Genomic DNA, 22,795 nt, shown 5'->3' on the forward strand with positions numbered 1-22,795 from the left:
AAAAAAAAAAAAATGTGATATACAAACATCTAATTTCCAGGAACCTGCACTTCCCCTTAAATATACATACTCTATGTTATATAAGTTCTAATGCACATCCATTATAGCCTAAAATTCTTATCTATAATTGGTTATCAGTTTCAACTTTAAGCCAAACTCTAAATGGGAAAATTCTAAATTTTGATGCGGTCCAAGAAACTATTTGTGTGCAGACATAACAGCTATAAAAAATTAGCTTTTATTTCATGATAAATAAATCCATATGAGAAAATAACAAGGCCAATTACATTGGATAAGATCTATAAGAAGAACCTAATTTCAGTCTTTGTCCAACAATTTTTCAATGAAATCACTTAAATTCTCTGAGTGTTTGGTTTTTCTGTTGGTAAAACATCACGATATATATTATGCTCTTCCAGGAATAATTGTTTTGGGGACTAAGATGAAAAAACTAAAGTGCTAAGTGTGAAAACAGTATATTAATTTAGACTGGTACAAAGAGATCAATGATATACTAATTTTTCTTGTCATCTAGGTGATTTTAATAACATATACTATTTTTAAAAATTTAATATATTAATAAAATTTTAAAAAGTACTCCAATGCCATAAATTGAACCCAACTTTTGTTTTAAAAATGTGTCTTTTCTTTCTTTTAACAAATTATACTCATTTCATTATAGTCAGCTGGTATAAAGCGGACACATTTAAAAGAAAAAAGAAGCCTATGGGAAGCAGAAGAAAGATGTGGACACTGTCATTTCAGGGCAAAATACACAAAACCCCTGGATTTCTCCAAGTTTCAGCTATGGTCTTCTAATTTTGAGCTCTTCACTGTGATGACAGGGTCTATTCTTTCCAAAAGGCTCTGCCTTTGACTGCTGCCACTTCTGTCCATAGTCCTCGTTGCTCTGTCATTCTTCCTTTGCTAAATTTAAAACTGAATAATGAGGTCACCCACAATGTCTCCTTCTCCTAGGACTTTTGAAAGCTGAGACTTTTTTTAATGTTCATGCCATGTCTCAAATTCAGTTCTGATGATGACATTATGACACTTTGAATAAAAGTAACAATGACTTATCTGGAATTTTATATTAAATTTTAATAAGAAGTGTATCTCATTTGATCTTTGTTTTGAGAGAATTTTTGTTAAACAGAATAGGAAGTTTGATTTTTGTTTTTGGGTATACTTCTCTTGAACAGATCATTTAAATGGAGAAGAGATTTTTTTAAAAAAATATATACTGTATGTGGGGCTATATATTTCTTAAAGAGATGGACATAAGTGCATTATTTCTTGGGGTTTTATTTGAATTTCTGTCCTACTTTGGCAAAGTATTTCATCTTACATTAAAGAAAATCAGATTGTGTTTAAATTTATATGCACAAGAAGACAAAAGACCTTTTCAGGAGTGACACTGACTCACAGAGATATGGGCTTTTCCCTTTAGGTTATATGGGAAGCCAGGATTTACAAACATAATACCTGACACATTTAGCAGAGTGAACATGCAGCTATGTACATTCCAGGCCTGTACATTTAATGGATTCAACAATTGGTTCCATTTGATCAGTCATCCTAGGGAAATATTAATTGCGTTGCCTTTCAGAAAGGCAAGAGGCTTAGGTTAATGGATTTCAGCTTTCAGCTTTATCTCTGACTTCAAAGGATGTAGAAGCCCAACTATTGTCAAGGTTTAATGCTTATAAAATATTGTGAGAAGATGTATGAAACCCCTTTAATTTAAATAGGATACAAACAGAACTATGGCTTATCTCATTTCTAATTTTTTTTTTTTTTTTGGTCTCAACTTCTAACATGACACTCCACTCCAACTGCAGTACTCCAAAGAGCAATATCCAAGTCTTACAATAAAACATTCTGGGATGTAATCAAAGTTAAGAAAAGCATTCTTTGGTGTGTTCCTAAGTATCCAACAGCTATGCCCAACAAACCTGGACCCAAAAGAATTTATATGCTTGAGATTCCCTTAAGAGTATATTTTCATCTTCATGGGAATTGAATCTGCATTCATCTGTGGTGATTCTATCCCTATTTTAGATGATGAAAGCTAAAATAAAGCTCTTTTTACATTTGTGTTTGAACACATAGTTTTAATAAATTAAACTCAATACTCATTTTGTATTGATTAAATACCAGGTAGAATTATAGGTCATTATAGGTGGAAAGGATCTCAGAGTTTATTACAAGTCACGTATGATGAGGGTATATTTATATCTACAAACTGAGACATGTAGAAGTTTACTAACTTGACCAAGGATACAGATACAAAGGAAAAATGAGGTAATGTAATGTAAATTCCATTTTCCTTCTAACACACATCATTACTTTTTAAGCTCCAAGTGCTAATAATGTAATTATTGCATGTTTAGTGTGAACTAGGCATTTCACTATACAACATGATACTAAGTTAGAATTTTAATGTTTTATCGAACAAGAATTTGCTTTTCACCTTTAAGCAAGACATGGTAAAAGATAGGCAAATTGGTTAAGAAATCATCACCAAAATCAGTCCATATAAGAGAATACTAAAGAGCTCATAGGAGGCCTTTAATTGATTTATATGAAGAAAGAATGCCAAGCATTTTTCATTCCTGCACTCAGTTCTACTTCCAAGCCAAGTGAGATGGCATCAAGAGATCTCCTTGAGATACTGGGAGTGCTAATCTCCATGAGGAAGAGCCACAGATTACACCTGGGTCAATGCTTCATAAGCTTCAGAAGGTCTATTTTTGGCTTTGCCTCTGACAATGTAAGTTCCTAGGCCAGGGGCTGAAACAGACACCGCAGTAACTCAAACCACAGCTGGGGCAACACTGAGTCCTTAACTACTTGTCCACTAAGGAACTTCCAGAAACTCTTACATTGACTCCAAGCTGCTCTTTGAATGAGCACAAGAGAATTATTAATAAAAACTGGCACATGTTCTTGAAATTTGGGAGGATTAAAAATGGATACCTGACTCTCTCCTGGAAGGGATTTTTCTAATCCAGAAGGGATGCATTGTCAGTATCAGGGGTTTTGGAGGGAAATGAGTCCAAGAACAAGTATGGTTTGCTCTTCCAGATTTTCATATTTTAGGTGAATCATATGCACAATGAATAAGGTATCCAGGCTTAAGTTATCTGGAAAAAAATCCCACCTAACAGGGCTGGCTTATGAAGTAGGGAGCCTAAGGTTATAGAATATGGTCAAAAGCAGAGTGAGAGTTACCAGAGTTCAACTAAGGATATAATGTATACATCAAGAGATAGTTAAGAAAGGAGGGTCTACCTGATTGGGAGGCTAGACTTGGAGTGGGGACAGGGTTGCTGGAAGCACTCAGAAAAAATGTGGTTAAAAAAGGCAGCATATGGGTTAACATCACCAAGGTTACTGAAGACCAAATTATACTTTCCCTTGTCATGTAAGACACTGACATTTCCATCTGACATCCTTTTTTCCTTATCTGCCCCTTGACAGTGAAGATGTCAGAAGCAGTAGAATGTTTGGAGGATAAACTGGATTAAGGATATTAAAAGAAAAGATATAAACTTTCTTCTCTAATAAAGGATTTTAAAACCAAGAGTCAGTTTGAAATTTAGGCTAAAATAAAATGCTTTGAAATGGATACTTTGATTTAAATGACACTAAATTTTTAATACTAAAAATAAATCTGTTATAATATTTCAAAATCAATGAAAAAAAAGTGTCCAAGATCTCTGTGATACAGTCCAAGACTGTGAAAAGGAGATCTCACATAGGCTGAGTATACCAATGAAAGAAGTATGAAGCAAAATTAATGAAACATGTGCAAGAGGTCCAACCAAAAATTTACAAAATATACTAAAAACAACACTAAACATATTTGCAAAGATGAAGGATTATACTATATCATTTAATGGAAGATCCAGTGTTATAAAGATGTCAATTCTTCCAGAATTTAACACAGATTCAATGAAATCCTTTAGAAATTGTGCAGAGGTTTTTTTGACTTGTTTTTTGTCAATTTGCCTGGTTTTAAAATTTCAAACACCAATCTTAAAATGAATGTGCAAAGTCAAAGACTAAAAATAGCAAGATATTATAACAATGTGCTATTGGTAAAGGGTAGAAAGCAGACCAAAACGACATACAGCACTTGAGTGTAATGGAGATTAAGGTATTTTAAATAAAATTGTTTAGTTAAATTATTAATTTAAAAAATAATCTTGACCCTTACTTCATGGTCTGTAAATAAAAATCTATTCTAAATTGATTAAATGTTCTACAGCTACCAAAGTAAACCTAATGGTATAACTTGCCCACATTGTGGGGGAGGTATATATAAAGAGCAGGAAACCAAGGCATATATCCCATTGACCTTGGGGCAGAGAAATATTACTTAAACAGGGACACACACACACATGTATACTAACCTTAAATAAAAACAGTGATAAAATGATCTAAATAAAAACTAAGAAATTATTTTTATTAAAATGTATTATTAAAGAGTGAAAATGTAAGTAATATCAGCTCTTTGAAGAGCTCTTTGAATAATGGTCTAATACCACTATTTTAGATATAATACACTTAGAAGCTGAAAGTAAACTGACTTATTTTATTTTATTTTGGCCACACTTACAACATGTAGAAGTCTCTGAGCTACAGATCGAACCTGTGCCATAGCAGTGACAATGACAGATCCTTAACCCACTGAGCCACTTGGGAACTCCCTAGGTTAACTGATTTACCAACGTCAACCAGCTAACCATGGCTAACTTCGATCTAGAAACCTGCCTATTGTCTTTCAGTGGTCTATTGTTATCATTATAAAAGTGATGGAGTGGAGAAAGAATCAGACATGTATGTTCCAAAAATAGCTGGCTTGGTGAATAGGTTAGTCATAGCATCACTGATTAAAAAAATATGTGTTGAGGAAGAGGAGTCAACTTGGTATAAGAGATAATGAGTAGCTTTAAACATGAGCTAGAAGTGAGGATAAAAAAAATGAATATACAATATATTTAGATTTTTCAGAAGGGAATTTGTCATGGAATATAATTTTTAGAATAAATGTAAATATTGAATCTGTAAAGATTGATTATGAAGTGATGCAGTTACTATAGAGAAAAGAGAACAGATCTCATATGACAATTTTAGTACATAAAATGAGAGAGGTAAGTGAATAATAAATGGACGAAGTTAGAAAAATAATAGACATAAGAAAGCATAATGCCACAGACAGGAAAAATTCAGTATCAGTATCAGAAATGAGACGTGACATAATTTGGAAAAATATTGAGTAAACATTTAATAATCATTATGCCCATAAAACACTTAATTTGTCCAAGTTGCCTTCATAAAATTTTGTATGCACAAAGAAATTTCAGGTAAAGGGAACACTGGTAACAAAGGATTACATGATACTTTATCAAAGAAATAATACATAAATTTCTTTTCACATTTTCTATTTAATTATTTTTACTTCTTTAATATACTACCTAGACATTCTTTAGTAATTTCTATATGTTTATATAAACTCACTGGTATTTTAGTCTGTTCTATGAGAAATAAATTTGAAAAAGAAAGGTAAGAATCTCTGCATGGTTTTCTCGCCTAAAGAACAAACTTTATAAAGAAGATGTGGTACATTTACACAATGGAATATTACTTAGCCATTAAAAGGAAAGAAATAACTGCATTTGCAGCAACATGTATGGACCAAGAAATTATCATGCTAAGTGAAGTTAGTCAGACAGTGAGACACCAACATCAAATGCTATCACCTACATGTGGAATCTAAAAAAGGGACACAATGAAATTCTTTGCGGAACAGATACTGACTCACAAACTTTGAAAACCTTATGGTTTCCAAATGAAACAGTTTTGGGGGGGGTGGGAGGATGCCCTAGGGGTTTGGGATGGAAATGTTATAAAGTTTGGTTGTGATGATCATTGTACAACTATAAATATAATAAAATTCAAGTAACGTAAAAAACAACAGACTTAAGTAGAATTAAATTAAAATATGGGACAAAAATCATTAGTTGCATGTTATTATTAATAAATGTTCTATTTCCACCTAATTTATCTTGTGATAGAACAAGAAAAAAAAGAAATGGATCATTCTAACATGCTAAATTTGATATAGGAGTTTTCTCCCCTAGCTTATACAAAAGTTTACATAAATACAGTTTTTCTCAGCAAGTTTGTTGAGACAAAAATTCTAAGACCATTAAAGAACAATTAGCCAATGCTGTAGAGGAAGCATGACATTAAATTATTTTAACAAATCAACTGCATTTTGATAATTATCATAAATAATTTTTTGTTTCTTAAACCATAATTATTAGTTTAAGGTAGGGATAAAGCAATTTTTTAAAGCAACAAAATAAAGAGTAGAAAAAAAGAGGATGAAGTATATTATGTACAATTCACTGTATAGATATAATTACTCAAAGATATATTTAAAATGTGGATGTTTACACCACAAAAAATAAATAGTAATTATGATGATATGGAGGTATTAGCTAACATCATGTTGAAAATCACATTGAAATATATACATATATACACATACGCATATATAATATGTATCAACACACGAAATTTACACAATGTTCTATGTCAATTATTTCTCAATAAAGCTGGAAAAAGGTGGATATTTAGTAAAGACGAGTATTCTCAACTAATTTTTATGCCATGGTAGATTGCAATGATTTTTTTGTACAATTCCTCCTGATTCCTCTAGTGACAAGAATTTGAAACTCAACACAGCTACTTGACAAAGTTAAACTCTCCGGCGACATAATGTAATACATTTATTTGGCACAAGAACATTAAATTCATCATTTCAGTTTCACTGGTAGAGAGTCAACTTATCTATCTGATTAGAGAAAAATGCTAGAGAAAACCAGGGCCTGTATAAAAATGAAGTTAATGGTACAATCAGGCACACCACTACTGTTTGGATATTTTTTATATCAGTAGGTAGATTTTGTTTCTGTTTTTGTTTTTTTTTCTGATGTAAAATCCCTTTAGCTTTCGAAAGCCATGGAACGAGGTACCATGTTAGAAATTATGTAGTTACTTGTAGATTATTTTGCTCCAGATGTCTTCATAAGATCTTATTTTTTTAACCTAATTTATATTAGTGAATTTATCACTTACTTTTTGCTATGCAATCAAACTTAATTTTAAACAACATCATCTTTTTTATTCAGCCCGCAAGTTGACTTCTGGTATGAACTACATCAGCCAATGCGGGGCCCTCTCTTACGTCTACTGTCAAGTGGAAGATGGTGAGTGGTTATATGACATAGGAGGGTCTCATTATTTGGTAGTTACCTGATGCTTAGCAGGAATAGGGATCTAAGAAAAGCAAGAAAAGTCAAGCCCCAATGAAAAATGACAAACTCAAATTGTTTGCTATACAGTTGACACCTGAACAACTCAGTTTACAGGCAGCCCTTCATAGCCATGTTCTGCATCCACAGAGTCAACTAACCTCAGAATGCATAGTACTGTAGCATGTATGTTTTGGAAAATATCTGTGCATATGTGGACCCACCCAGTTCAAAGCCATGTTGTTTAAGGGTAAACTATAACATTGAACAAAATGAGGTTTGCTCCTTAGTGTTTATTGCTTATGAAAGAGACAGCTAGTTTAGTAAGTGCTCAAAAAAAAAAAAAAATCCACATTTACATTGGCCTACTACTTAGGTACCTCTAAATGGATGGTACAATGTAATTGTACTGCTTTCTTTCTCTAGAGATAACAGTGTATTTTACATAGGTGCAAAACCAAAACCAAAAGCCAGTGGAAAAAAAACAACATCTATATGTGGATTATATTTATTTTCCCTTCCCTAATTTACTATAGCATTTCAGATAGTGCAAAGAATTGCTATACCATTTCATTCTTGTCATTACATGTCAGGCAAAGTTGTCATTAGTCTATTTACTAGGAATAGAGAAATGGATAGAAGTTCTTTCTGAAAAGGGTGCTATCCAAACTCCCTTTATGGTTTTCTTCAAGTTATAGGCTCAAATAATTTCTTAAGTTCTTTTTTTTTTTTTTTTTTCTATTTACTAACTGTCATTTTCTGAAAGAAAACGTATGGCTGAGAAATCAAGTAAAATTTCCATAGCTGGAGAAAAAAAAATCACTTTGTTAAAAATTTAAAAAAGAAAATATTCCTCCTACCAGAGAAAATTTGTTTGCTTCATTAAGTAAAATTAAATGAAGGGGGAGTTCCCACTGTGACTCAGTGGGTTATGAACCCCACTAATATCCCTGAGGACATGGATTCCATCCCTGGCCTCACTTGGTGGGTAAAGGATCTGGCTTTGCTGTGAGCTGTGGTGTAGGTCACAGACATGGCTTGGATCTCGCATTGCTGTGGCTGTGGCCTCCTGCTGCAGCTCTGATTTGACCACTAGCCTGGGAACTTCCATATACCTCAGGTATGGCCTTAAATAAAGCAATGAAAAAAAAAATAGGAATTGAATTTTCTGTGCTTCTATAAGAATAAACAAGTAGGAGAAAATCTCAGACTGGATGTTGTTCTTGTTAAGCACAAACAAACCACATTATAACTCTAAAAGGGTAAATAAAACTTTCTATTACCCAAGCGAAATATATATAGAGACTTACTAAATTCTGTACAGTTCTAACGCCATGAACTTTAATCAATGTGCAAAACATGTTACAGTTTTACTCAGAAATTTAATTGGCTACTTATATTTATGCTACTTAAAAGAAACAGATTATCAAAATACATTGTCTATACCCTTTGCTGTTTTCTTTTCCAGCTTCACTGGAGTATAATTAACAAATAAAAGTCACATATATTTAAAACGAAAACGATATTTTGATATATGTATATACTCTAAAATGAACACCACAATCAAGCTAATTAACATACCTAAACCTCACACAATTACTATTTTTTTTCCTATTGTCTCCCTTTTTCTTTCTTTTGAGAACACTTAAGATTTATCCTCTTAGCAAATTTCAAGTACACAATCCATTATTGGTAAATATTGGCACCATGCTGTACTTTAGATCTCCAGAACTTATTCATCTATATAACTACAACTCTGTATCGTTTGTCCAATACCTTTCCTCTTCAACCTACCCTAACCTCTGGCAACTGTCACTCTACTTTCTGCCTCTATGAGTTTAACTAGATTCCACATGTAAGTGAAATTGTATAGTATTTCACTATGTTGGACTTATTTCATTCAGTACAATGTTCTCTAGTTTCATGTTGTTGCAAATGGAAGAACTGCCCTATATTTTAAGGCTATTATTCTCTCTGTGTGTATGTGTGTCTGACATTTTCTTTATTCGCTCATCCATCAATAGACATTTATGTTAGTTTCATATCTAGGCTATTATGAATAATACTACAATGAACATAGGAATGACATCTTTTTAAGATCCTAATTTCACTTCCTTGGGATGTATATCGAGAAATGGGATTGCTGGACTATACTGTATTTTTAATTTTGGGGGGGGGAAGCTTCATATGGTTTTCCACAACTACTAAACTGATCTACAATCCCACAAATACTTTACAAGGTTTTACTTTACGCCACATCTTGGTTAACATTTGTTACATTTTTCTTCTTGATAATAGCTATTCTAATAGTTGTGAAATAATATCTCATTGTGGTTTTGATTTTTATTCCCATTATGATTAGTAAAGTTGAGTATGTTTTCATATTTCTGTTGGCCACTTGTATATACCTCTTTTAAGAAATGTCTATTCCAGGTGTTTTCTTCTTTTTTTAATGAGGCTATTTGATTTTTGCTTTTGAATTGTATGAGTTCCTTATATATTTTGGCTATTAACCTCCTATAAGATAGGTGGTTTACAAATATTTTCTCCCATTGCCTTTTCACACTGTCAATTATTGGTTATGCAGATGATTTTGAGTTTGATATAATTACACTTGTCTATTTTTGCTTTTCTTGCCTGTGCTTTTGGTTTCATATCCAAAAAATCACTGCCAACGCCAGTGTTGAAAAGCTTTTTCCTTTGTCTTCTGGTCCTTTTATGTTCTCAGGTCTTGTGTTTAGGTTTTTAATCCATTTTGAGTTGATTGTTAAATATGGAGTGAGATTAGGATCCAATGTAATCCGCATGTGCATATCCAATTTTCCCAACACTATTCATTGATTCATTCCCCGTTGTGTGTCCTTGGCAGCCTGTCAAAGACCAGCTGATCTTAAATGTGTAGATTTATTTCTGGGCTCTACTTTGTTCCATTCATCTATATGTTTGTATTTGTATCACTACTTTATTGTTCTGATTACTTTAGATTTGTAGTATATTTTAAATCAGGAAGTGTGATGTCTTCCGCTTTCTTCTTGTTCAAGGTTGCTTTAATTCTTCAGGGTCTTTGGTGGTTCTGTGTAAATTTTATGATTGCCTTTTCTCTTTCTGGCAATTGAGATTTGATAGGGATTGCATTGAATTTGTAGGTTACTTTGGGTAGCATGGATATTTTAACAATATTATTCTTCTAATTCATGAACACAATATCTTCCATTTATCTGTCTTCTTTAATTTCCTCCATCAATGTTTTATAATTTCACTATACAAGTCTTTTACTTCCTTGTTTTTTTATTTCTAATATTTTATTCTTTTTAATGCTACTATAAATGTGATTTTTTTTTTCCTTTTGCTTATTAGGGCCTCACTCACGGCATATGGAAATTCCTAGGCTACAGGTCCAATCAGATCTACAGCTCACAGCCTACATGCCTCAGCTCATGGCAATACCAGATCCCCCACCCAATGAGCAAGGCCAGGGATTGAACCTGCATGGTCATGGATACTAGCCATATTTGTTTCCACTGTGGCACGATGGGAACTCCTAAATGAGATAGTTTTCTTAATCTCAATTTTGAATAGTTTGTTTTTCATGTACACAAATGCCAATGATTTTGTATATTGATTTTGTATCCTGCAACTTTACCGAGTTCATTGATTAGTTCTAACATTATTGTACTCGTTACAAAACGAGTAGTAAAAAATAAAATATAAAAATTAAGCAATGAAACACACAAACGCTCTTTCAAAATGAATCCTCAAACATACTACTTTTTTTCTTTTATTTATTTTTGCTCCTATATTTACTGAATCATCTTCTGAGTCAGAGAGGCAATCCTCAATGTCATGCAATAATATATGAAAGTCAAAAGTCTTAATAATGACTACAACTTCTACTACTATTACTATAATGCTACAACTATGTTTTTCTTTTGGACTGACCTTACATACTAGTTACTGCACAAGGCACTTTTTTCAAACATGAACAATTCATCCAATGATGCTGTGCACTGCTTATTATTACTCTTCTTCCATTTAAAGATGAAAAAGTGAGATTCACGTGAGACTACACAAACAAAGCAGGATCAGAATTTAAACTCAGAAATGTTTTCTGCTCTTAAAGTTTTTTTTGAGCTTGTAGGTTTTAGTTTATTCTTTATTTAACTTTTAAAATACCACTATTAACACACATACACAAACAAGCAGGGAAAATATTATAATTAGAGTCCTTCACTCATTCACTACTGCATATAAAAATGGCAGCTGTGTTATTTGCTGGCTCATATTAATTATGCTGATCTGCCTCTCAGAGGATGTTAAGGTACAGGACAGAAAAAAGTCATTTATAGTTTAAGGCAGTTTGTCCTTTTTCTTTTTTTTAATGTCCCTAGTAAGATTTGTGATCAGCAGAAATTCTCCCTGTTCTTGTCTATGCTGCTAATAACACATCGTCACAAAAGGTCACAACAGGAAAGTGCTATTTGGGTAAAGTCCTTTATAGTTAAACAAGCAAGGTAAATAACAATTAGAGCAAATGTTTCCTTAGGAAGAAGCTAATTCAAGGGATTTATCAGGCATTTAAGTCATGTGAAACCACACTCTATTTTAGCAACCATAGATAATCCTCCAGGCACTTCACCCCCAAAATATGCATGCTTATACATTCTAATAATCTGGAGTGTAAATGTAGAGAGTTACTTTTATACTTTCTCATACCCAGTAAATTTTCTGTATTAGCATATTAGTAGTAATAGATCATTTTGATATTTTAAGTTCACGAGCATGTAGAGTGTAAATTAATAACATTTGAGTTTTAAAATTACCAATATTTACCATTTTTTCATGTAGTATTATGCTTACTAGGATAGCCAGAATATTGATGAACAGAAGAGATGCATTATAGTCATTTAATTATGCCCAATCACAGAAGCATATCTTGCAATATTTCAAATTAATTTTGATGTCTGTTAAATTTTTGTCAATTTTTGTTATCACTTTATGGGAGCTCTGTTCTATTATTGCGAAAATATAATTATCATTAGATGTTGAATCTTATCAAGGATTTGTTCTGCCTCAAGTTATATGCACATTTAATTTTTCAACTTTTCCATGTACTGAACTGTTAACTATTGTTTACACAAAACAATTGTTTTGATCAGCTTAATCGAAATTTTTGTGATTTTCAATATTTTCTCTAATGTACAATAACTTATTTTGCCTTTTCTTGACACTTGCTTTTAAACTCTTTTTTGTTCTTCTACTTTCTTTGGATTTATTTTCATTGGGGATGTTAGTTAGCCTTATTCCAAAAAATCATTTCACAATTAGAAGCAGAATACTTCTGCAGCCTTGTATCTAAATTTTGAGGCAATTGATAAACTGCTGAACTTGGAATAAAGGATGACAAGTTTTAAGACTAAAATGTCCTAACAAGAATGATAATGAACAAAATGTTTCAATTGTGTAAAATCTTATTAGTCATGCCAGAAATGTGACTGTCACTGTATACATTTCCACACGGAAGGATATTGTCCTTCCCATACTTTATATATATGCATGCTATGGTGTCTATACTTCTACCATCATCATCATCATCCGAGGCAACTTCAAAAGCTATGCTAATTATAATGTAAAATAAAATTATTATGATTGGTATCTTACCAATTTTATCTTCTGATGTTCTTAATTTATATTCTAATTCCACTACTTAATTCCAATACCTCATTTAGAACCTTGGTCATAGTTGAAGGCCACTTCAAAATTATAATGTCCAACACCCTAATATTTGCCCTGAACCACATATGTCTCTTGCTCTTAACTATTTTAACACTTAATTTCAATAATACCCCTAATTTCTAAGCTCTTATCTATTTCTAGTATACCAACATTTTCTCAAGACTTTTTTATTATCTATCCAGAGCACGTTACATAGAACATTTTTGCAACTACTCAAAGTCATTGGCAACATTAACATTCCATTATCTTTTTCCCTCTCCTGTCCACAAAAGTGCTGATCATATGCTGAGTCTGTTCCAGCACTCATATCTGTTTACAGCTGCAGGAGAAAACTACAAATTTAAGACTAGTTTCTTAACAAAAAGAAATCAACATCCATATACACAGCTGGTCTCCAGATTCGTCCAGGAGATAGTGAACATGGTCCTGTTCAACTCCCTGTTCAGTTTTCCACAATAAATCTTTTAAACTTTGACCTCTACTCTTGAGTATTTTATCTGGCCTTTTTATCCTGTCTCTTGAGTAGTGAAATTTGCCAGTGAATTGGAGGAAATTAGTGATGAATTCCTTCTTCATCTCCCTCCCACACACAGAATATCACTACATATTCCACCTCTTTCCTACAATTTCAGAAAAATACATTTTTCTTTATGTTTAAGGCAAAGGGAGTAATACCTACCACTGTGCCCTTGCACCTGCCATCAATATTCTCATAAAATAATCAGTTTCCCATTACCTGTTTTTTATCTAATGCAGAGCTTTTTATTTCAAATTACTCTTTGCTGCATCCTTAAAACATAATCAGATATTACTCAATAAATTTCTAGCTATAAGAATTATATATAGGCAGAATAGTTAAAATATGATACAGCATAGTGACTGGAATACACAAATGATGATGTTCTTGCTTTGGGGCTTTAGGGGAAAGTAGGGAATTTGTAAAACAGTTTCATTTGATGAACTTTGGGTTACTGTAGTGGTGGCACTTTCTCATTTAAATCCCAGCTGATATTATCTGAAATTATTATACTGGAAATATTATAATTAAGTGAATTTTAAGGAATAGTTGACTAGTAGAAGTTGAGAAATATATGAACTAAAATAAAACTTAAGTAAAAATGGCTAGTTCTTAGAACTAAATTCTCCCATATCTTTTAAAATGTATTATATAAATATATTTTATTCTTAATTATTATTACTAACAAGTACATAATTAAAGGGTTATTTTGCCTCACATTTGATTTTTCTTGAAAATGCAACTTGTATATTATAGTTTTATTTTTTCCTCGAGTTCATAACCCTACCAGGTGGGAAGCAAAAGACTATAGGTTCCATGATGCATAAAGGCTTTCAATGTTTCTTTCAACTTCTACACAAAAAAGTACATAGTTACAAATCTATGTGTCAATAACAATAGAGTTACAAGTGAATTCTTAAATACTGGCATCTGAGCATCTGGCATTAGATTTTCATGTTTAACTGAAATCAGCAAGTCAGATAAGAGTAAAGTTACTAACTCACTGAAATAAATTCTCTGGCAGTATAACCCAGCTGTCAACAGCAGACAGGGTCACAAGATGGTTGGCTGAGCTGGAACATAAAAATTGAGAAATGAGCAGCTGAGTTGAAAATGAAAATGCTATGTTTTCTTAGAGGCAGAAAGCAAATATGACATGGTGATAGGGTTTGGAAGTGGGATCTGAGGAAGTACTGATTTTCACATTGTGCAACTATGCTTCCTCTCATTCGTGACATGAAGTTATTATTGAAAATGAATGTCTCTTCCAACAAAATAAGCCACAACTTTAAAGGCTCCTTGAAAAGCATCACTAGATGAGAATAGTGGCCAAGGAACAACAAGAAATATAGGTGTATTGCAAAGATAAAAGTTCTGGTAGATTGAATATATCCAAAAAGCCATGTGAAACTTCTATTGATCAATTGTTCCAACCACGATAAAAAGAAATGAAAAGGAAACACACACCAAAATACTACTGATGCAGTATTGTATGTCATATTTATACTTTATTATGTAAATAATATTTAATATTGTGTTTAGTCTAAATTTTGTTCTGATCTTTGAGATGTTATTTTTAATATATTTGTATTATGAACCATTATTGAAAATCTAAAATTTGTCTAAAATATTATTTATCCTTACGCATCAGAAAAACAACTGTTATTTAACTGAATTCAGCTGTTAAAAAGACTCAAAAGATTTTTGTGTTTGTCTTTAGTCCTAGAGTACCTTATATGTCATAAATTATATTGATAGACAATTATTTCTAGAAGTTTAAAGTAGTTTATTTCAAAATCAGTTAAAGGTCTACCTGGGATTAATTTTGAATAATATTCTTGTAACGTGAACATTCACAGGCAACTCAAATATTCACTATCATTCTCTATATTGGGGTATTTCATAAAATTGCTGTATACTAAATTATGATGAATTACTATTTAAAAATTAGATTAAACTCCCTATTCTTAACGAATGTATGTTGTGTTGAGTTACATTAGGTCCGCTACCTTATAACATATTTTCATTTATAATTCAGAAAAGTGGTTTTAGTACAGTTTTTTCTCCTAGTCTTTTAAATATTAGTGTTATCTTGAAGAACAGGCTACTCTACTAAACAGAAAGTCTAAGTAATATATACATAATAATCTAAAATGACAAGTTAGAACAATGAAAATAATCTGTTTCTAAACTTTATTTTATTATTATTATTATTATTTTTTTTTTTTTTTTTTGTCCTTTTAGAGACACACCCACAGCACATAGGGGTCTAATCAGAGGTGTAGCTGCTGGCCTAGAAACTCCTGTTTCTAAATTTTTTTTTTTTTCTGTCTTTTGTCTTTTTTTGTCTTTTTGTTGTTGTTGTTGTTGTTGCTATTTCTTGGGCCGCTCCCGAGGCATATGGAGGTTCCCAGGCTAGGGGTTGAATCGGAGCTGTAGCCACCGGCCTACGCCAGAGCCACAGCAACGCGGGATCCGAGCCGCGTCTGCAACCTACACCACAGCTCAGGGCAACGCCGGATCGTTAACCCACTGAGCAAGGGCAGGGATCGAACCCACAACCTCATGGTTCCTAGTCGGATTCGTTAACCACTGAGCCACGACGGGAACTCCCCTGTTTCTAAATTTTAAATGTTTTGGGAAAAACATAAATTTTTTTAAAAGAAGAAAACATTAGAGGAATTCCCATTGTAGCTCAGCAGAAATGAATTTAACTAGTCTCCATGAGGATGCAGGTTTGATCCCTGGACTCACTCAGTGGATTGAGGATCCAGCATTGCAGTGAGCTGTGGTGTAGGTCACAGACACAGCTCGATCCTGCTTTGCTGTGGCTGTGATGTAAGCCAGTGGCTGCAGCTCTGATTCAGCCCCTGGCCTGGGAACCTCCATATGCTGTGGGTGCAGCCATAAAAGGACAAAAAGAAATTAAAACATTAGAATATGGTTAAATCAAAATATGGTTAATTTATATATCAGTATGGATGTCTAAGAAAATTCACTATATTAAAAATATTACTTAAGTGGCACTCTCCATTGTGCTCAATGAAAAGCAAAATCTAGATTGTTGTGAAAATTAAATATATTTTATTTATTTTTCTCAAGTCTTTGGTAGGTATTTACATTTGCATAAATATAACCCAGATCGAGTAATGTATATCAATTTCAAAACATTTGCTATAAGTAGTTTTCATCTCTCTAAAGTTAAAACTATGGATGCTTTGCTTTTCCTTTATTCTTTCAGCTGTGACACATAATTTGTCTTCACCATGTATTCATATTTATAATAATGTCAATCAGAGGATTTGAGTTAAATGTGATTTTAAAACAGTCAGTAGCTGGGGAGATGACCTTTGGTTGACGACAGAAGATGCCTGGTCTGTAGGTTATTGGCTAGCTCATTTTGAAGCTCAGCAATCAATTGAAGTTTCCACTTTCCAGGGTTAAGTACTTAAGAGCACTCTTATTTGCATTTGAGTAAGACTACCAGTAATAGGGTAAATAGCCATGAAAAACAAGATTGGTCCCAGTTTCAAACTACAAAAAGTCTTTCACGTTATTATTTATCTGCAAAGACAGCAATTTCAGATACACATGTCCAACAATGTAGAGTCCAGCACAAGATTTTTAAAGCGTCATATCAGACTAAAATACAGGCCCTTAGTTAATTAAATGTTATGAGGAACTCAGAATAAATGTTGAGAAAGATCATTTATAGAGTTGCAATATATTATGCCTTATGCAATCTGTAATATATGTTTGTCTTGCATAATAGGATTCCTTGTTTAATTCAATTACTAGATTTTTCATAATAATTAATATTAATTATTTCACAGATTTAAGTATATCTTCCTCATTTGCTTTAATTGTGTGTATAATCAATGCATCAGCATACATAAAAGTTTGCAGGTTTTACGTATCGTGTGAAGTTTTGATACACAGAATTAACACCTAGAGAAAGATTATTTCATTTGAAAGATTGCCATTGAAATCAATCAATCAATAACAAATTACTTTGCAAGAATTATTTGTGCTTGGCTAATTGTTTAGTGAGTAGAATGATGGGTCTGGAATTTTATCTGGGGCTCTATTTCATTTTCTAAGACATTATTATAATTTGATGTGTTTCTATATTTATTACTTAATATAAATTTAACTGATTTTTAATTCATTTAAATACTATAATCCAACTTATGCATATTGAGCTCCCTCTATATACTCCCTAAAGGAAGCATTTAAAGATGCCTAAGGATAGGGACTCAGCTATCAAGGAGTTTAAATGGGAGAAAGAAATAAGGGTACATTATTATAAAAACATGTGTTCTGTGAAAGAGTAAGTTTGAAAAAGGTGGAGAAGTATCTGATCTCCATTTTCAAGAAAATGGAGAATCTAGAATTGGGTAATATCCTCCTGAGGTTTACCCAGAGCCCTGGACAATGGACAATAAAGAAATACAATTTAAACCTCTGGCATGATAGAAAAGAAAATATGAAAAAGTCATAGCAAATGTTCCAGGTAAGTAAATACAGTATAAAGAGATCCTGAATCAAAGAAAGAAACAGAGAACAGGGTAGAAAAGTCGAGTATTCTGAAAAGTATACGCAGATGAAATGAGATTCAAAGATAGTCTTTGAATAGAGTATAAAAGAAAATAAGGAGTTCCCGTCGTGGCTCAGTGGTTAACGAATCCGACTAGGAACCATGAGGTTGCGGGTTCGGTCCCTGCCCTTGCTCAGTGGGTTAATGATCCGGCGTTGCCCTGAGCTGTGGTGTAGGTTGCAGACGCGGCTCGGATCCTGCGTTGCTGTGGCTCTGGCATAGGCCGGTGGCTACAGCTCCGATTCAACCCCTAGCCTGGGAACCTCCATATGCCTCGGGAGCGGCCCAAGAAATAGCAACAACAACAACAACAAAAACAAAACAAAACAAAACAAACAAACAAAAAGAAAATAAGACCTTTAGCTGCAATTCCAATAATTTGAATTGAAATTATTTTCTAAAGATTTCACAGTAGTTTGCTACATAAGAATTTTTTTAAAATAGTAGCATGTCTAATAGTTGCAAAAGTTATTTAGCCTATAAAAATGTAATTCCTAGTAGATTTAATTAATACAATAAAATGTAATAAGTTGTTAGTAATACAAAATTAGTTTTATACTATTAGTAAGTATAAGTGTGTTATACATTAACATAACTTGTTTGCACATTTTGTTATGGCATTCAAAATAGTATTGTGTATGGTACATCAGGGTTTTTTTTCACAAAATATTTTCTCACTACACATTTTGTGAATGCTAATAATACTTGCTAGCCTTAAAGGCATATCTCAAAAAATATTTCTATTAAATGGGCCTCAACTTCTATTTTTTACTTTGTTCAATTCAGTTGAATCATATTTATGCATTTGATAACATTTGATACATATATTTTTGAATAACATTTAAATAAGATTTGCAAATAACTGGTTTAGTTTCCTCCCCAGAATTTAACCACATGCCTTAGACATGGTAGACCTATGCCATCATGCAAATGCATTGATGGTCTGGATATTTAAACACAAAGATAGTATCCTGTGGAACTCTGTCTAAGTCAATGATTTTTGAGGAGTGATGAGTATATATCTTGAAGAATAAAAGTAAAGTTTAACATCATCTTGGTATTGGGGGACAAATCCTACTGGATAGTTTCACTTTGCTTGAGAGCAAAGGGCATGTTTGAATAGCCAACATATCCTGGAAACTAGAGACAGGTTTTCTTAAAAACAAAGAACTCCAAAACGGTTTGAATAACTGAAGCCCTCTACTCCCTTCTCTGGATGGAGACATCTGCTTACTTTTAACAAGGTATATTTTGCCTCTCTCACTTGGAAGATTTACTTTAATAATCTTTCTTTCTCTCCCTCCCCCTTTTCCTTGCCTCTCTCCTTCCATCCTATCATCTCTGTTCCTTTTTTTCACAGGAAAGGCAGATATGCCAGCAATCTAGAAAAAAGCTGAGACTCTTAAATTTTGCAGTTCCTCTTTTGCAATGTAATTCCACCGCATAAACAAGAAATATCCAGACTATATTTCTGCTATTCTGTAGGAATTTGAGAAATAAAATGCTATTTTAGCAAGTGTTTTTCCTATGAGAAATAAAACACTACTATATATATAAGACAGATAACCAAAAAGGACCTACTGTGTAACACAGGGAACTATAACTCAGTATAGTATAATAACCTATAATGGAAGAGAGTGTTAAAAAAGAATATATATATATATATATGTATATATATATATGAATAACTAAACCATTTGCTGTACACCTGAAACTAATACATTATAAATCAACCACATTTCAAAAAAATTAAAATAGAAAATAAATAAAATAATAAAAGTCTGTTTCTCTGTATATATGTATATAAAATGGTGTCAAGCTAATTTGCTAGCTAGCATGCCACATAAACTCAGATTCTTCACAGTGTCAGAGTTTTCAATCTTTTGACAAGGATGAGGTATTATCAGTGACACACCCATTCAGAAGAAATACGCAATGCACCTGTGGATCCATTGACTCAGGAAGTCAACTGCTGACCAATCTGTGTAGTACATTAGACAATATGTAGTCCTTTACTTTGTTGCCTGCTAATGAAAATGACTTGGGAGAGTGGTTTCAAACAGTACAGTTGACACAAATGTCAAACAAGAGTTGCACTGTACAAAAAGTTAAACAGGCAAGGGAGAATATTCAAGACTATTGCAATATGGGATAGAAATTGGAACTTTACTGAAGCAAAAGGCAGGAAGATTTTAAGCTCTGGGGGAGCAAGTGGAAAAGTACTGGAGGCCATTAAGTTGGAAGTTGGCCAATGTGATTAGGCCTTTTGTGTTTGCCAGTTGGCATTTATTGCAATCCCATAGACACTGGGAGGTAAGGGCACTAAATTCCATGATAATTATATCTCAGAGATGGCTCCCAGATCTTTGAGAAAGAAATTCCTGGGTAGCAAACTGGTAAGATGCTGAGAGAAGATTTATTTACATTTCAAAAGGGCAGAGAGATTTTGGAATTTTAAATTTTCCAAAGAAAATGCTCTAAGGAAAGGGAGATCAGGTGGCTATAGTCAGGAAGAAACCTGACGACAGTTTAGTCAGGCTGAAGTAAATAAGGACATCCTGGTCACAAGCAGTACAAATGGTGCGTTTGTTTGTTTGTTTTCCTTCTCTCCTCAAATTAGGAGGCAAAAAAGATTCAAGAGTTTCAGGCAGATCTAAAGGTAAATATGTTCTGCTGACTGTCATGGAGAAACTTTTCTCATGTCCCTCAGATTTCCTATTCTTAACTCTATGCTGAATTTAGCTGCTTTAAGATTAGGGGCAGAATCAAGATTTCCTTATCCTCAAAAAGGACATAAGCTCCTACAAACCATTTCAATATGGGCGGGGGACTTCAAGGAAGGGAGAAACTCATACTTTTATAGCTCTGTTGGATGATATAAAAGGTCTCGTTGGGGGAAGAGATCCTAGACCTAGAAGTGACTGGAAGTACCAAGGAATGTAGACTTAAGTCACAGGAAATATGTACAAGGCTATAATAAAAGAATAAATAGTCCAGCCCAGATACTAGTTCAGCTGAGTAAGAAGACCCTAGAAATGTACAATGAAAAAAAAAAAAAAAAAAGGCTACAATGACTGTGGGATGACCATGCTCTTTGCTCAATTTCATGGTTTTACTGTTTCTACATCTGGATATATGTAAGAATTAATGTGTGTGTTGTATGCTGAACCTCCCATCTCATAAATGCCAGAGGGACTCACCATCCTGACTGAGGTGGAACAGCACATAGAGCAGCATGTAAATGAGACAAATTCATCTGTCATTTTTCCACAGTGATAGTCAGGATTTAGTGTGAATGCTTCTCACCCTGTTGAACACTTTGATAACTGAAGACAGACCAAAACTCTGAAAATAATCATCATTTTCCTAATAAAGCCTCTGGAAAGGGAGGCAGAAACCAAAGGGAAACAGTCTCTACCTGGAAGTACCTCTTTGGAATTTTAGACTTGGGGTTTTGGCATGGCTACTGGATATACCACTTTTGAAAAGAAACTGTTGTTTCCTACTGAGTTCCTAATGAAACTGAATGCCTGCTTCACAGAAGTTTTTTCAGCTTGATAGGCTACTTTTGGAGGCTGGCCAACTTGCATTGTATGAATGACACAATGAGATGAGCCTTAAGAATCTCCTTTGTCAAATAAGTGCATTATATTGAGGAATACAGTCAGCCAGGCCCCATCTGTATGCTGGCTTTAAATGAAAAAATTGACAGCTATTTCTAGGAGGAAAACATGATTTCCCACTGTGCTGTCAAATTAGAGCCACTGACTTTTTTGGTGTCCCAGATTTACAAAGGCTCCCCTCAATGCCTAAGCCTGGTTTATGGATGGTTCAGCTAAGCTAAAAACTGATGATATCTGTTGTGGCTGTTCATTGTGTATATCAATAGCTGTGCAAAAATGAAGTTGGACATGATTGCTGCACTCAGTGGGGAGAACTCAAAAATTTAGACTATTGAGGTTAAAGACTAAAGACATCTTATTTAAGACCAAAAATTGTGTTAGGAGTTATGGTTGCTGGTCAAATTACCTAGCTTGTTCATCTAGATGCCCATGGTAAGGGCCCACTCTCTACAATGGAATCAAACCTACGGTACCCAGATTGCCACAACTGCATATGAATTAATCACCATATTGGGCATGGCAGTACATGTCCACCATTATCAAGAACACATAGGAAAGCACTTGGTATTTCTGATGCAAAAAATATACCTAATGCCAATCTTACAACACCGACCAAAAAAGGACCTGTTTAATGTCTGGTGGGGAAATCCATATCACACAGAAGGTGGTCCCTGCTCACTCTGACAGATTGATTATATCAGTCTCTTACCCCCATGGTAAGGCAATCTGAGGTGCTTCGGAAGTGTTAGCTTTTGACTTCTTCAAAATACTGGTCAGTTAATTCTGGCCATACCATTGTCGCCTCTGAGAAAAATCTTTGTGGTATGTTCAATTTGAAGACCATTTGCATTTTGTGGAAAAAGCTTCTCAACAATGGGCCAATGGACTAATCATCCAACACTACCTTCCTTAACCTTTCCAGGGATATGCACCTAAGTAAGGCAGTTTTTTTTCCCCCCATCTTTTTAGGGCCTCACTTGCAGCATATGGAAGTTCC

The sequence above is a fragment of the Sus scrofa genome, chromosome 18 (assembly GCF_054392235.1).
Source record: "Sus scrofa isolate SSC_HxYL_T2T_F1_AM1 chromosome 18, Sscrofa_HxYL_maternal_Yorkshire_Landrace_v2.0, whole genome shotgun sequence".
NCBI lineage: Eukaryota > Metazoa > Chordata > Mammalia > Artiodactyla > Suidae > Sus > Sus scrofa.